At 40.1% G+C, this 12,848-nt stretch overlaps 1 protein-coding gene across 1 annotated transcript in view; it reads right to left on the bottom strand.

The window, feature by feature from the left end:
- Nucleotides 1-12,520, bottom strand: part of LOC108884575 (axin-2) — a 47,741-nt gene extending 35,221 nt beyond the window's left edge. The window contains exons 1-2 of the mRNA XM_051070863.1: nt 12,460-12,520; nt 8,559-8,673 (exon numbers count right to left, since the gene is read on the bottom strand). The gene's annotated coding sequence lies outside the window, so the exon portion shown is untranslated. The remainder of the gene's footprint in view (nt 1-8,558; nt 8,674-12,459) is intronic.
- Between the last annotated feature and the right edge of the window lie 328 nt (nt 12,521-12,848).

Below are 12,848 nucleotides of genomic sequence, written 5' to 3'. Positions count from 1 at the left end.
GGTAACAGTGCCACAAGGGGCTGGGGGGCCATGAATGGACAGTGTGTGTCTGTGTGTGTTCATGATACTGCTGAAACACATACACCCTCTAGATAAGCAAAATATATACAGTCATGCATAGAAACAGAAGGAATGAAGAAGATCCAGACCAGAAAGACAAAGTTTTGAGCTACTGCAGTACAGTGATGCTTCTGATAAAGCAGTCATACAGCTTATAAACTTAACTCTGTGCACAGACAGTCCATCCAGGAGTTACGAGCAATAGTCCTGACAGCATCGTCTTAGTATACTAATTAATAACTCAAAGACTTGCACACATTCATTTACAGATAAATTCTCAGACCACAACACATATTTTTGTTTGCTGGCTCTACCATGACCTAAGAGGTGTTATAACCATGATCTACATACACTAGGAGGCAGGGTGAGTGCAAAATGTATTTTTCCTTTTTCCATTTTATCTTATATACTTCAATTAAATAACAATTTTGAGAGTTTAATTTCATAGTTTTGTAGATTTCAACTAAGAGCAGAGCAGTGTAAAATCAAAGTGTCAGATGCTCTTGAAGAGCACAAAAAGCATTTTAAATCAGCCATTAGGGGCCTCGCCTCAGATTCAGGCCCCCTAGTGGAATTTTACTGCACTTGTACATTTCTGAGTGAGTGTGAGTGTCATTTTGCTTTTACTTGAGTGAGATCTTACAAAAGCGGTGGACTTATTACTGCACTACATTTGATTTTAAAGGAAGATACATTATGTTGGTTTTATAAGAACCATAAGCAGATTGCTCTTATTTGAGTGTTGAACCTTGCATAACATTAAAATTCATAATTACATAGCATTGTTCTAGTTCTTTTCTCTTCAATAACAATTAACATTACAATAACAGCACCTTTTACCCACAAAATAGTTTAAAGTAGCTGCTTTTTACTTAATTAAAGGGGCATTCCACCAATTTTATACAACAAAATCAGTTTACTGGTAAGAAGGAGTATTACACAGCTTGTGGCAGTTTTGCACAATGTGAACCTAGAGTTCCTGATTAACTCAGAAAATGGTTGTTTAATGTCTTCTGTGGCTGTGGAGGAGCTTTGTCAAGTCAGAGAAAACAACCCTTGATGATGTCATACTGATGTCATCAGAGGTTGCCTCAGTTTGATTAGAGATGACAAACAATTAAGAAAAACCTGCATTACAAACATAAACATGGGAATTTAGACAGGGAGGTTCTGATGAACCCTAATGCTGTACTGATTTTGACTATTCTTTTAAATGGCTGATGAGCAATACAATAATTTAAGACCCTCACCAGACAATTTTTATCATTCAGCGAATAGGACCAGGGAAGGAATCAAGATTATGTTTATATTTACCTGTGCATCTGCTTAAATAAAATATTAGCTAAGTCAAGTATTTGTACTTAAGTTCTCTGTCCACCAGTGTTCAGTAGCAACATTTAGTTGACAATGTTTGTAGCTGCACGTTAGCTGTACTATAGACACCCTCAGGAATGTGAAACAATCTTTTCATTCTGTGCCTGCTGATTTGTAAATTAAAAGGAACACAAGCAACATACTACCAAGAATGCTGTCAACATTAAAACCATAACACACAGTGTTTCTACCTGTCTAGGAGAAGAGAGGTAAACCACATCCAACTACCCACTCAGCTTACACCACAGTCCTTCCAACTCATTCCTTGCCCACTTTCTCTTTAATAATTAGTTGTTTTGGTAATTACGTACACGGCTTTCATTTTAATGTTACAATAATGCAAGCAGGAGTGTGATGGATGGGCTTTATCTTAAGTCAAGTCAACCATTGTTTTAGTACAAGGACAGCCAGTATTTAAAACACTGCAATTACTCAATAATTCAACCACATAGCATCACACCTAAGAGTGTCCCTGACAGACTGACGGTAAAGAATACCATAAATCAATGAGAGTACTATGAGAGTACACAATTGTGTTAATCCTAATGGCGAAAAAGAGACTTCATAGACTTCATACAATTGTTGGCAGGCATCTTAACACACAAAGTCTAGTCCTTTAATATTTCCTTAAAGGACTAGACTGACATTTCAGAAGACACACACACACACACACACACACACACACACACACACACACATATATGACACATTTAAGCAGAGACAAGTCTTGTAAAACAATGACTCTAAGTCATCTGTAATAAGACTGCCCTCCCAAGAAAAACGATAGCATTAGTCATTCCAGCAAATATCCCAAAATAACATATGTTTACATTCAAATGAAAAAAACCTCTAGTGGCTGTAGGAATTATGACTCTTGTCTATCGGGAGTGAAAAAGGAAGTGGCGTGACGTTATTACAAAGTCTGTTATGGAGTTATAAGCCTGCTGAGGGAGGAGGTTGATGTTGATTGGATGGGTAAACAATACACTGGACTTTGACATGGGAGATCACTATTTTGCTTCCCGTTTCCTACCAACAGTCAACTTTGGTTTCTTGTAACCATGACCACAATCATTCCCTAACCCCTGACCAAGTTGTTTTTGTGCCTGTACTAACCAAGCCTTAACCATAGTGGCATCAAATTTGAAAATGGTTTTTATTTTTGACATCATTGATTTGCAATGGTTTTGGAAGGCACTGACAGATGATGATGTCCTGCCAATAAGGGAGTCAGATCAGAGACTGTGTGTCATTCTGGAGGAGGAAACAATGTATTTTGTCATTTCATCTGGAGGACTTATTGAAGACTGGCACAGACTCATGTTCAAGAAAGATGCCACAAAAGAATTATTATGTTTCTATAATGATACTTTTACAGTAATTTCTGTACATTAAGTAAAGATAAGCTGATAAGAGATGCAAAGACAGACCAAAAGTGGTGTGATCCAGTTAATGAGTGGAGCTAACTGGAAGAATTACTTCAATTAACAAGTCTAATAAGTGACCAATAAAAAAGAGAAGAAATGACAGAAAAAATGGAAAAAAAAAGCTTTGTCTATAAGTATGATGTATGGGAGAAAGTAATGCAACATATCTGCAACATATCTGCTATGCAAGTCTTTCATCTTCTTTTTATGCAACTGCTTCAGCTGTATGTGCTATCCCAACTATGGAAACACCACTTGTGTGTATGTGTGGGAACATCAAAACAGTTTTAATTGTGGCTAATCCTGGACTAAGATTATTTCTAATGGGAAATCTTCATTGGAGATGCTCTGACTCAACTTCCATCTGGGATTATTGAACTCTTTCATTCACAGGCTTATATCTCAGTGTGGATAATCAGCCTTTCGTGTCTTGGCTTGCCATTAAAGAAAAACAAAAAAAAAAAACAAAAAAACGGAAATATGATATATATCGTTTAAACACGCTTTCTGGTGTGCACCCCCACATGCGCACACGCATGCACTTGTTTACCTACTGTAATGTGGTGATACTGTAACCTTGCTGGATGTAGCCTAGTGTGAATTTGAGATGTGTTCTTTGCTTTTTTTTTTGCTTTTTGGAAGGAAACATAAGGCCTAGGACGCCCATGTAGGTCAAAAACAAATCCTGCGCCTCAAGCTGGGAAGCCAGAAACTTCTTTGAGCATCTGAGGGAAAGGAGCAGGAGCACCGAGTTTCTTCCAGGTGCTGCTTTTCACAGTGGTAATCCTGCCACGGCGTGACTGTGATTTTTACAGAAAATCTCTCCAAACAGGGCCCAGATGGTGGGAGGTAGAAGCACACACATAACACAGAAAACACATTCATTCACAGGCGCGTGCACACACACACACACACACACCACACTCACACACACACTCACAACTGTATACAGACACAGGCGTACACTTGTGCTAATAAAGTACAACGCTCACACACACACACACACACACACACACACACACTCAAACTAAAGGTGAGAACTGACTTGTTGCTGCTGGGTGGTCTCTGTGTAAAGATAAGGGCAGGCAGGAATAAAGCCTGTTGGTAACATTGAGGTAGAAGTTTGGGACTGTTTCCTTATGTTCCTCTTTTTATACACATGTGGAATTTCTGTGGCAAAATAAGAGCTTGTTCCTTTCTAAGTTTAGCTGCGATTACAGAGGGCTTTCTTAATGACAATGAGTCAGGACTGAAGCTACATAAACCTCCTCAGCTCTATTTCTGCTCTCATCAGCTCCGTTTGTGGAGGAGTTATACATGTCCTAATACAGGAGACACCTCTGCTTTGTAGTGGTGTTGGTCAGGCATGAAGATCCTGACAGTGGTTAGCATGTGGAGGATGTGGATATGGAGGACGTTTGAAATGAAGAGATAAAAGAGTTAATCTTCTACCGTTCCTAAACCGATTCCCTCCATAGCACCCTATTTATGTAAAGGGAAAGAAAGAAAAAAAACTTGCTCCATCTCTCCCAGCCTTTCTCCATCTCTCCCTTTCTGTTTCATGTGGTTACTGGAACAACAATGTACATTCTGAGTGCTAGGCCTTTGATGTTGTTGCATTCACCGAGCCGTCTTAAACCGGAGGAGAAAAAGACGCAGGAGAGATTCTGTGGTGTGCTTTTGCTCTCTCTCTCTCTCTCTCTCTCTCTTTCCATCTTTCTCTCTCACTGGCAAGGCATCTGACATCTCCCGGCAAAAGACAAATTCGGTTTCGCCTGTTAAGTCGTCAGTCAAAGCTGTGCAAGATTTTTTTTCTTGCTCTCTCTCTCTCTTTGCCTCTTTCTCCTCCTCTCTCTCTCTGTCTTTGCTTCATTTCCATGGATGCGGTGTTGTGAAGGCCGCTTACACGCTTTTCAAACAATAACAGTACACCCCCCCTCTCCAATCCCCCTCCCACCCCCCACCACAAGTTTCCTCTCTGCCAGAACCCTACACATGCCAGCACATCCTTTAGAGAGCCTTGAACCGACAACAAACGCTAAGCATTTTCACCACTGAGAGAAAAGAGGGGCCCATCCTGCAAGCCCCTGTGTAATTAAACTAGATCTAATACTGTTATATGTTTCTCTTAGTGAAAAGGAGCGTTTCAGGGGCCTCTTTCTCACAGCGAGTGAATAGCTGCTTCCAGGTCAGCACAATACCCTTGCACAGAGAGGAATAAAGCTATAAGGAGAAGGACATTGCAGGTTTTTAAACTTGTTTTCACAGGCCTTGGAGAGTGATGTGCACTACAGTGTTAACCTCAAAGAACCCACAAAACTGTGATGATGAACTTGATCCTTCCTTTGAGCTTCAACTGCCTCTGATCACCATGTCTCATCTTAATCTCTCATCTCTAATTTTCTAAAACAAGTGGATTCTGAAGCTTTTAGCAAATGTTACTCAAACAGGGGTAAATAGATCATTTGTTGTGGACTATTTCCATCTGCATATTTCTGTTATGCTAATGAATATTTAAGATACCTATATGGTTTATGTGATGTGTATGAAAATACACTACAGTGTGTGTTAATGGCAATGGAGGAATATGTCAGGCCATTTAAGAATTTGGCTCATTTACATGTATATTAAGGCTTTGGATATACTCATAACAATAACAGTTGAATGATCAATTCATTGCTGTTTTTGGTTTTTATGAGACAGTAACAAATATATAGACCATCACCAGACACCAGAATCCTGCAATTAATCTGATTATTCAAGACACTTGATTTCTGAAACATCATGAAAACCTGGCATGGTTTAAATCTACCCTAATAGCGAGCCAACTCTTTTCTAGAACATACAGTACCACTCTGTTGTCCACAGTGATTCATGTCATCATGTTAATTGTACTTGACATTTTTTTTTACCACTAGGACCTTTCCCAACTCACTGTTGCAAACGAGAGAGTGCCCGGAGTGTCTGCAAATCTCTGTCCATCACCTTGGCAGGAAAAAAAAAGGAAACATCACATCTTAATCTCTCTCCACTGCGGTAGTCCACTAGCCATCGGTTTGGCGTCGCTGCCTATACTGAAGGCAGGAGGAGAACATGAGAAAGACGATCAAACACAAGGCGTCAGAGCTGTCACTGGTGCCTGCAGAACGCAAAGTGTTATCAAAAATACAGCTGAACCTGATCCTCTGGTGCTCTGTCCTTCCCAAAGGCAAAGTTATCCATTCAACTCGCTAGTGGCTTTCAATAACACACAAACAAAAAAATAATGCTGGCATCGTCAACTTCAGAGATGGCAGGGTGTTTGAATATTCAGACAAAATACTGCCAATGGTGTGATATCTAATATCTGTTCTTAGTAAAGCTGCTGAGAGATAAGAAACACAGAACAAGGCTGATAAAATAATGTATATTATTTTGTGTTTCTGCTGGGAAGTATCCCTTCAGGCCTGTATTTTTAGTATAGCCTTGTTAATTACACGTCACAGAGACATTCAAGTCATGATAGCACTTCTCTGTGACAATCAACTGAGCTGAAGTTGTTCACAGTGCAGTAGGCCTACAGCCGCTTTGAAACGCTGAACACAGTGGTGCTACTGTCACAATAAAGGGGAGGTGTAAGGATGTGCAGAGAGAATACCCAGAAGCCTCAAATACCCCAATGTCGGTGCAGATGAAAGGGCCCCACCAAGCCAAATCACTTTATCAGCCCAAACAGCCTCTCTTATTGTGGAATGCCTCTCAGACGTTGGGTGCTGAGATGTCACACCACTAATTGAGAGTCACAACAAGCACCCTTGTTTGGCCTGCTCCTCCGGTTGTGTACAGCTACTGTAATCACCACAATAATTTGGCTCCCCTAAACATCAAATTGCGGTGTGGAAGCTGCAGGAATTTGCATTGCTCCCTTTGATCTAGGAAATTTAAACAAAGCTAGCTCTCACTCTGCAAGCAGCATGAAGGTGACAACGTCCTGCCCTCCATTGTCTGCCTGTCACTCCTGCTTCTGTCCCAACCACCTCCATTTTTGTAATTATTTTGGCTACAAAAGCAACAGAGCGATAAAAATCACACATTGAAGATAAATATAACCCAGGGCTGACCTAGGGGCTTGTTTATCTATTACACACAAATGGAGACAGGCATTAGTTTGACGACATACAAACAACAATCTAAAAGTCATGATGATAGCGGTTTACATTTCACAGGAGTAGGATCTTTTGGCTCTGTGAGTTGGTGTGAATGTCTGAACATGAATGTATAAATTGACTACATCTTGTTTCTAGACTGGGCAATGTTGGACTTACACATACTTGCAATACAAGTATTTAACAACATTTAACTACAGCTATTTGGAGAACTAGTGCATTTTGGAAAAAGATACATACATTCTGTTGCAATGAACACTATATATTGAGACCAGGATCAATAGATAGTTGACTTACTCTTTAGTTAGTTACCCAGTAAGCAAGTTAACCATATTCAGCATCTTAGTTTAGCATGTTAACATGCTAACATTTGTGAATTAGCACTAAATACAAAATCCAGCTGAGGCTGATGAGAATGTCATAGGTTTGCAGATATTTGGTCATGTAACAAAGTTTGGGAGAAATTAACAAACGTGACCTGACGGTGCAGTGAGTGTCAGGGAATCATCAACATTAGTACAATTCATCTAATAGCTGTTCACCAAAACCATACATATCAACTTTGTGATGGCTTAATCTGCAAGGAATATTTGTACAAAATTTTGTGCCAATCTATGATGTAGCTGTTACGATCCTGTATTTCAGAGGATAAGTGAAAACCTGTCAGTGGTACTAGATGAAAAGAAAGGTGATCATCAAAGTCAATAGGATTCACCCTCTGGACACTGTGAATGTCTCTATAAAATGTCATGGTGATCAATTGAGAAATAATTGAGATATCTCAGTGTGGACCAACAAACCTACACTGCCTAAAAAGCTATAGATCCATTGTAAATTATTAACTGAACTTCATCATACAAAAAAAACAAAAAAAAAAAAACAAATACAATTAAAAAAAAATCCAATCCAATACATTCAAGACTTATTTTGTTACTTTTTTACTTCATGGCATTATATTTTTTCAGTCTCAGTTGTGAGCACTGCTCCTCATTTACACACCAAAACCTGCTACAATAATCAAACACAGATAGATAAAGTACATGTACATGTTACCTCATCTACATTCCTTATCTGCTTCCCAACCAGCTAAACCCACCGAGGAGGAACACTTGACACTGATTTCACATTATTGTCTCTGAGCGACCTCATCCTTTCCCTCCTCTTCCCTCCTGGCCCGCTCAGTGGGATCTGTATGCTTACTCAGCCATGCGTACTGAAGTCTAATCAACAGCAATTAACCCTGGCCTCGTTCATGGGCCATGGAGCTAGGAGATAGTGAAGACACCACTGTGTTTTTTTATTTTTTTCACACCCTGCCTCTGTCACCTATACGCTTCCCTCACGGCTGACTGACAATGGAATGCGATCGAATGGCTGCGGGAAAGTGTACCCTTGATATTCCTGTGGTGGCTGGGTCAGCACAAGTGAGGCTGTGATGTATGAAACGAGATAGCGAACAAAATGAGAGGCTGACTTCATTTTCAGACTAGATTTTGTGTAGATGTTACATACATAGGAGGACAGGAGCCAGTGCTGCTGATGTGTGACAGACCTTGTTTGGGGTGTTTTAATTCCATTTCTCATTCCTTATTGCTGAGATAATGGAGTTCCTGGCCAATCCCTCTGCTGCATCTTGCTCCAATCTCACTGTCAGACTGTAGACTGACCTAGAAAACAAATAGACACAGGACACATCCACACAGTGTTATGGCCTTCAGTTTGAGACAACAGTATTTTGCATAACAGAGCTAGAAGGCAGATCTCAGATGGAGTTTTGGAAACCACCTTGTAATCTTGATCAGAGGGACGCTTCAAGTGTCAGTCAATCTTGCCTGTGAAAAGCAGACAGGCTGGTTGGAGCCGTCAGCTCAAAAATAGCATGGGAGATAGAGGACACCCCTGCTCTACCCCCACAACTGACCTCCTGCCCTTTGAAGAAAAATGTCTAAATCAAATACTCTGAATTATCTATTCAAATGCCTGGAAACAATCTATGGACAATGACACATCAATCAAATGTTCCCTGAACCGGGGGTGGTTGTTTATATAAATGCTGTCCATCTGGGGGAGAGATCTCAGCAACGTTAAAGCTCTTTTTCTGTGGGGAGATGGCAGAAAAAAGAAAGAAGGAAGTTCATAGAAAAACTTAAAATTCTGCTCTCTTTTTTTTCTCTCCTCTCCTTTTTTTTTCTCAAATCCCAGCGTGAATGTGTCGGCGAGCTCGTGGTATGCACCAAGATGAAAAGTAGAGGCCATCCCTTTGAAATCCTCCTCAAGTCAAAATTACCATTTCATTTCAACTCCAGCCAGGAAACGGAGAGCGGGGCCACTGCTAACTGCTTTGGGCATATCGTTATTTATTGTGTGTAAACTTTGGAGGAACATTGTTGCCTGGGAAAATGTGTTGTGTGGGTGGTGGAAGTGAGCAGTTGGAGCAACCACAAAGGGAGAGATCAGGCCTATTTTCTCTGTAGGAGGAACACATAAAAGTGAAAATAATGCCCATTATTACAGAAAAACAACATCAGACTTCTTTTCTCATGATTTTCTAACAGCCAAGAAGTTACCACTGAAGCTAAACAACCAACCAGTTGACCCTATTTAGGTAACTGCATTATCATTTTTTCTGCTCTTTTAATTAGTATGCTTTCTTTGTTAAGTGGGCCATTATCTGAGTTGAAACTAACTGCTTTTTCCATAGTGGTCACATTAAGTCTGTCATGTCGTTTTATTTAGTTGGCTTTATTTACCTCTCCACAGCAGGGGTTTGCATCACCTGGACTATATACAGTGGACCTGCTTACAGAAACCTATGCTTTTAATACAGTTATGCTTTGGCTCAGTCTTTTGAAAGCAACTAGAAATGAAATCATTTTAAAGTGCACGTCTTTGAGTTTGAGCCAGATAAAAGATCAGGAAACGTGGCATCTTTCCAAATCTTTGCTATCCACTAATGCTGTGATCATGGATTGTTTGTGGGTTTTTGTGTTTTCAAACTGACTTCTAGTGATTTGTTGTTTTTATGCAGCCTGGCTGCAGCATTACATTATGAGACAATTACTCTGACACTCCATCCAATACCAGTTTCCTCTTTGTCGGCTTCAGAGGTGGCAGTCATAAGTTTTCATTTTGCTCCTTTATGAGCACAGAGGCTGTAGTCAGCTGTGACTCATGTCCGATAAAACAGAGATTTAAGTAATATAAGAGCAGGTCATTGTCTCTAATGTGCAATCAATGAACACATCTTGACAGGGTCATGCCTGTGCCTAATTTAGCCCTAATTCATAACATATGAAGCATAGAAATGGACAGCAGAGAAGTGGATTATGATGCAGGGGTGGTTGGACAGGTTTTTTTTCTAATATTTTGATACGGTACATTTTCTGCTGTAAAAATGTTTGGTATCCATTGTAAGCGACATGAAACCACCGCCTCTATTCTCCATGATGGAGGACTACAAACTTTTACAGACGTCACCAGCAACATGAGAAATTGTTTCTGTGCCTAAAAATGCATGAATTGCAAAAGTAATGGGTGGAAAATGTTCATTATGTCAAGAAGAAAATCTGCCTGTTAGCTCAGAGAGCAGAATTAGCTCCAGGGATCCAGTCAGAGCTCTGGATTTTAGGAAAGTGCAGAAATAAATATCAGTTTTAAGGTAAGACAGCTCTGCAACACTGTTGCTGTGTGAATAAGGATGTTTAATGAATATATGGCTTTGAATGAACAATGTATGAACAATAATATGTAAATTTCCAGAATGGTATAAACAGGCGTACAGAGTTCCATGATGCTGTGTGACTGATGAGTAATACTGATTAAAACATGTACTGACAGTTTGTCACCAATAATATGAGTTTTTGCATTAATGTAGTGTATCAGTTGCTTTTGAATGGGAGACTGGTCTATACAGGCACATGTCAAGTGTGCAGATGGTGAGTGTTGGTGATACTCAAGACAGAACTGAGGTTAAGCATCATTTTAAAGCTGCATAAAACATATTTTATATAAACAATGAACTAAGTCACGATTATTAATGTAAAAGGGATTGTTCTTACTTACAGCCACAGCATGCAGCTGTTTTCAGCAAAACAAAAGCTCTGCCACACCAAACAGCAGAAGTTAGCAGCTGTTGAAAGTTAGCTGGTGAATATAGTTGAACATTTAGCAGCTTACAAGCCAGATATATTTTTGTTGATGTAAGTTACTACAATCCAAGTCAGATCTAAACAGAGAGTGAGTATTGGATCATTCATCCAGTCATTACTATTCATAGAGCCCTCAAACCAAACATCAATCTCCTTGCAGGTTGACAGCTAGCATTAGTGTTGCATTAGCATAGCTAAGCAAAAGGTTAATGTAAACACACATTAGCAGTGCATTTTGCCCCATCCTGTTCTTTTCAGGTTGTTTATCACACATACATATTTAAAGATGATTATACACAAGCCAGTTTACATTAAGAAGAATATGATGTTGTGCTTTTCTTCAGACATATGATGGCTGTTATCATAGTGTTTAACAGAATTAAGACTACAAGGCAAGGGTGTGGACAGAGCCCAGTTGATTCATGACCAGCAGGGAACCAGTAGAACTTTGTTGACTGTGTTCTCGTCTAACAAAAGAGTACATCTAATCCTAAACATATGGCTGAAAACAGGGATTCGTGCATGACAGCATGCAGACAGAGTGTGGAAAAATACTGCTGTTGTCTTTTTTTCTCTCCTAAAAGTTTATGTTTTTTTGTTTTTTTTCTGGTGTCAGACATTTGTACATTCCCCAAAAATTATTGGAACTTATCTCATATGTCTCACATGTTAGAAATAAATAGAAGAGTTTGTTACACAAACAAAGTGATAAAACTTTGATTAGTTGGCTGATTACATTAAAGCCTGTGCAAAGGCAAGGAAAATACTGATATGCATTAACAGCATAGATCAAGAGACTGTATACAGCGGCTGTATGGGTGTATTGTGTGTATTATTATGCCAATATAACTGTAATACAGATGTTCTGATGTAGAGAGGGTGTTTTCGTCATGTGCTGTGAGAAAAGATGGCTCTCACTATGGTCACATCACTTGTTACAATCTTATTGAATCATAAAAAGGTCTGTAAATTAAGAGTCCAACAGTCCTGATCTGACTCTGTAACATCATCTTGGATGTCCTCAGAGAAATTCTGCAAACGTGTCAGTTGAAGGAGTTGAAAAGCAAGCTGAGTGTTGCATATATATTTGGACTACGGGGGCTAGTTCATTTGCTTTATCTATCCCACTTTTTGTGTCCTCCACCTCAGTTTATTTGTACTGGCCCCAGCCACATCAGACTTGGCTGTAGCACTTATATATTTAAACAAGTGCTGTCGAGGGCAGGGGGAAGTCTTCGACTAAACTCTGGTCGGGTCTCCTCAAACATTTAAACACTGTTCTGTCCACGGGGGCAAGATGTTTACCTCAGCTGGTCCTGTTCCCCCCACTGCACAGGCCGCACAGCTTCTCTTAGGTCCACACTCTGGAACAGCAAAGGACACAGAGAGTCAGGGAAGAAGAATGTGCAGTAGGTTCAGAAAGAGACAAAGACAGGGCAGTTAGAGGAAGTAAACAAACTGACTGAGAGAAAACACAAGTGCAAGGGAAAGACAGATGGAAAGGGAGTCAGTCACACAAGACTAGATCATCTTACAGGAAGCGCACGCTCTGATACTTTAGCCACTGACCTCTTGTATGCAGGAGTGGGGGGTGGAGGTGACAAGGGCTCTGCAGGCCCCATCTGCATGGCTTGTCCCCGGCTATGTGGCCATGTGCAGCACCTGGCCCTGCGCCAGCGCCCAACGCCCCTTTG

The sequence above is a fragment of the Lates calcarifer genome, linkage group LG5 (genome assembly GCF_001640805.2).
Source record: "Lates calcarifer isolate ASB-BC8 linkage group LG5, TLL_Latcal_v3, whole genome shotgun sequence".
Taxonomy (NCBI): domain Eukaryota; kingdom Metazoa; phylum Chordata; class Actinopteri; family Centropomidae; genus Lates; species Lates calcarifer.
The sequence above is the reverse complement of the archived record's forward strand: the minus strand, read 5'-3'. Positions and strand labels throughout refer to the sequence as shown.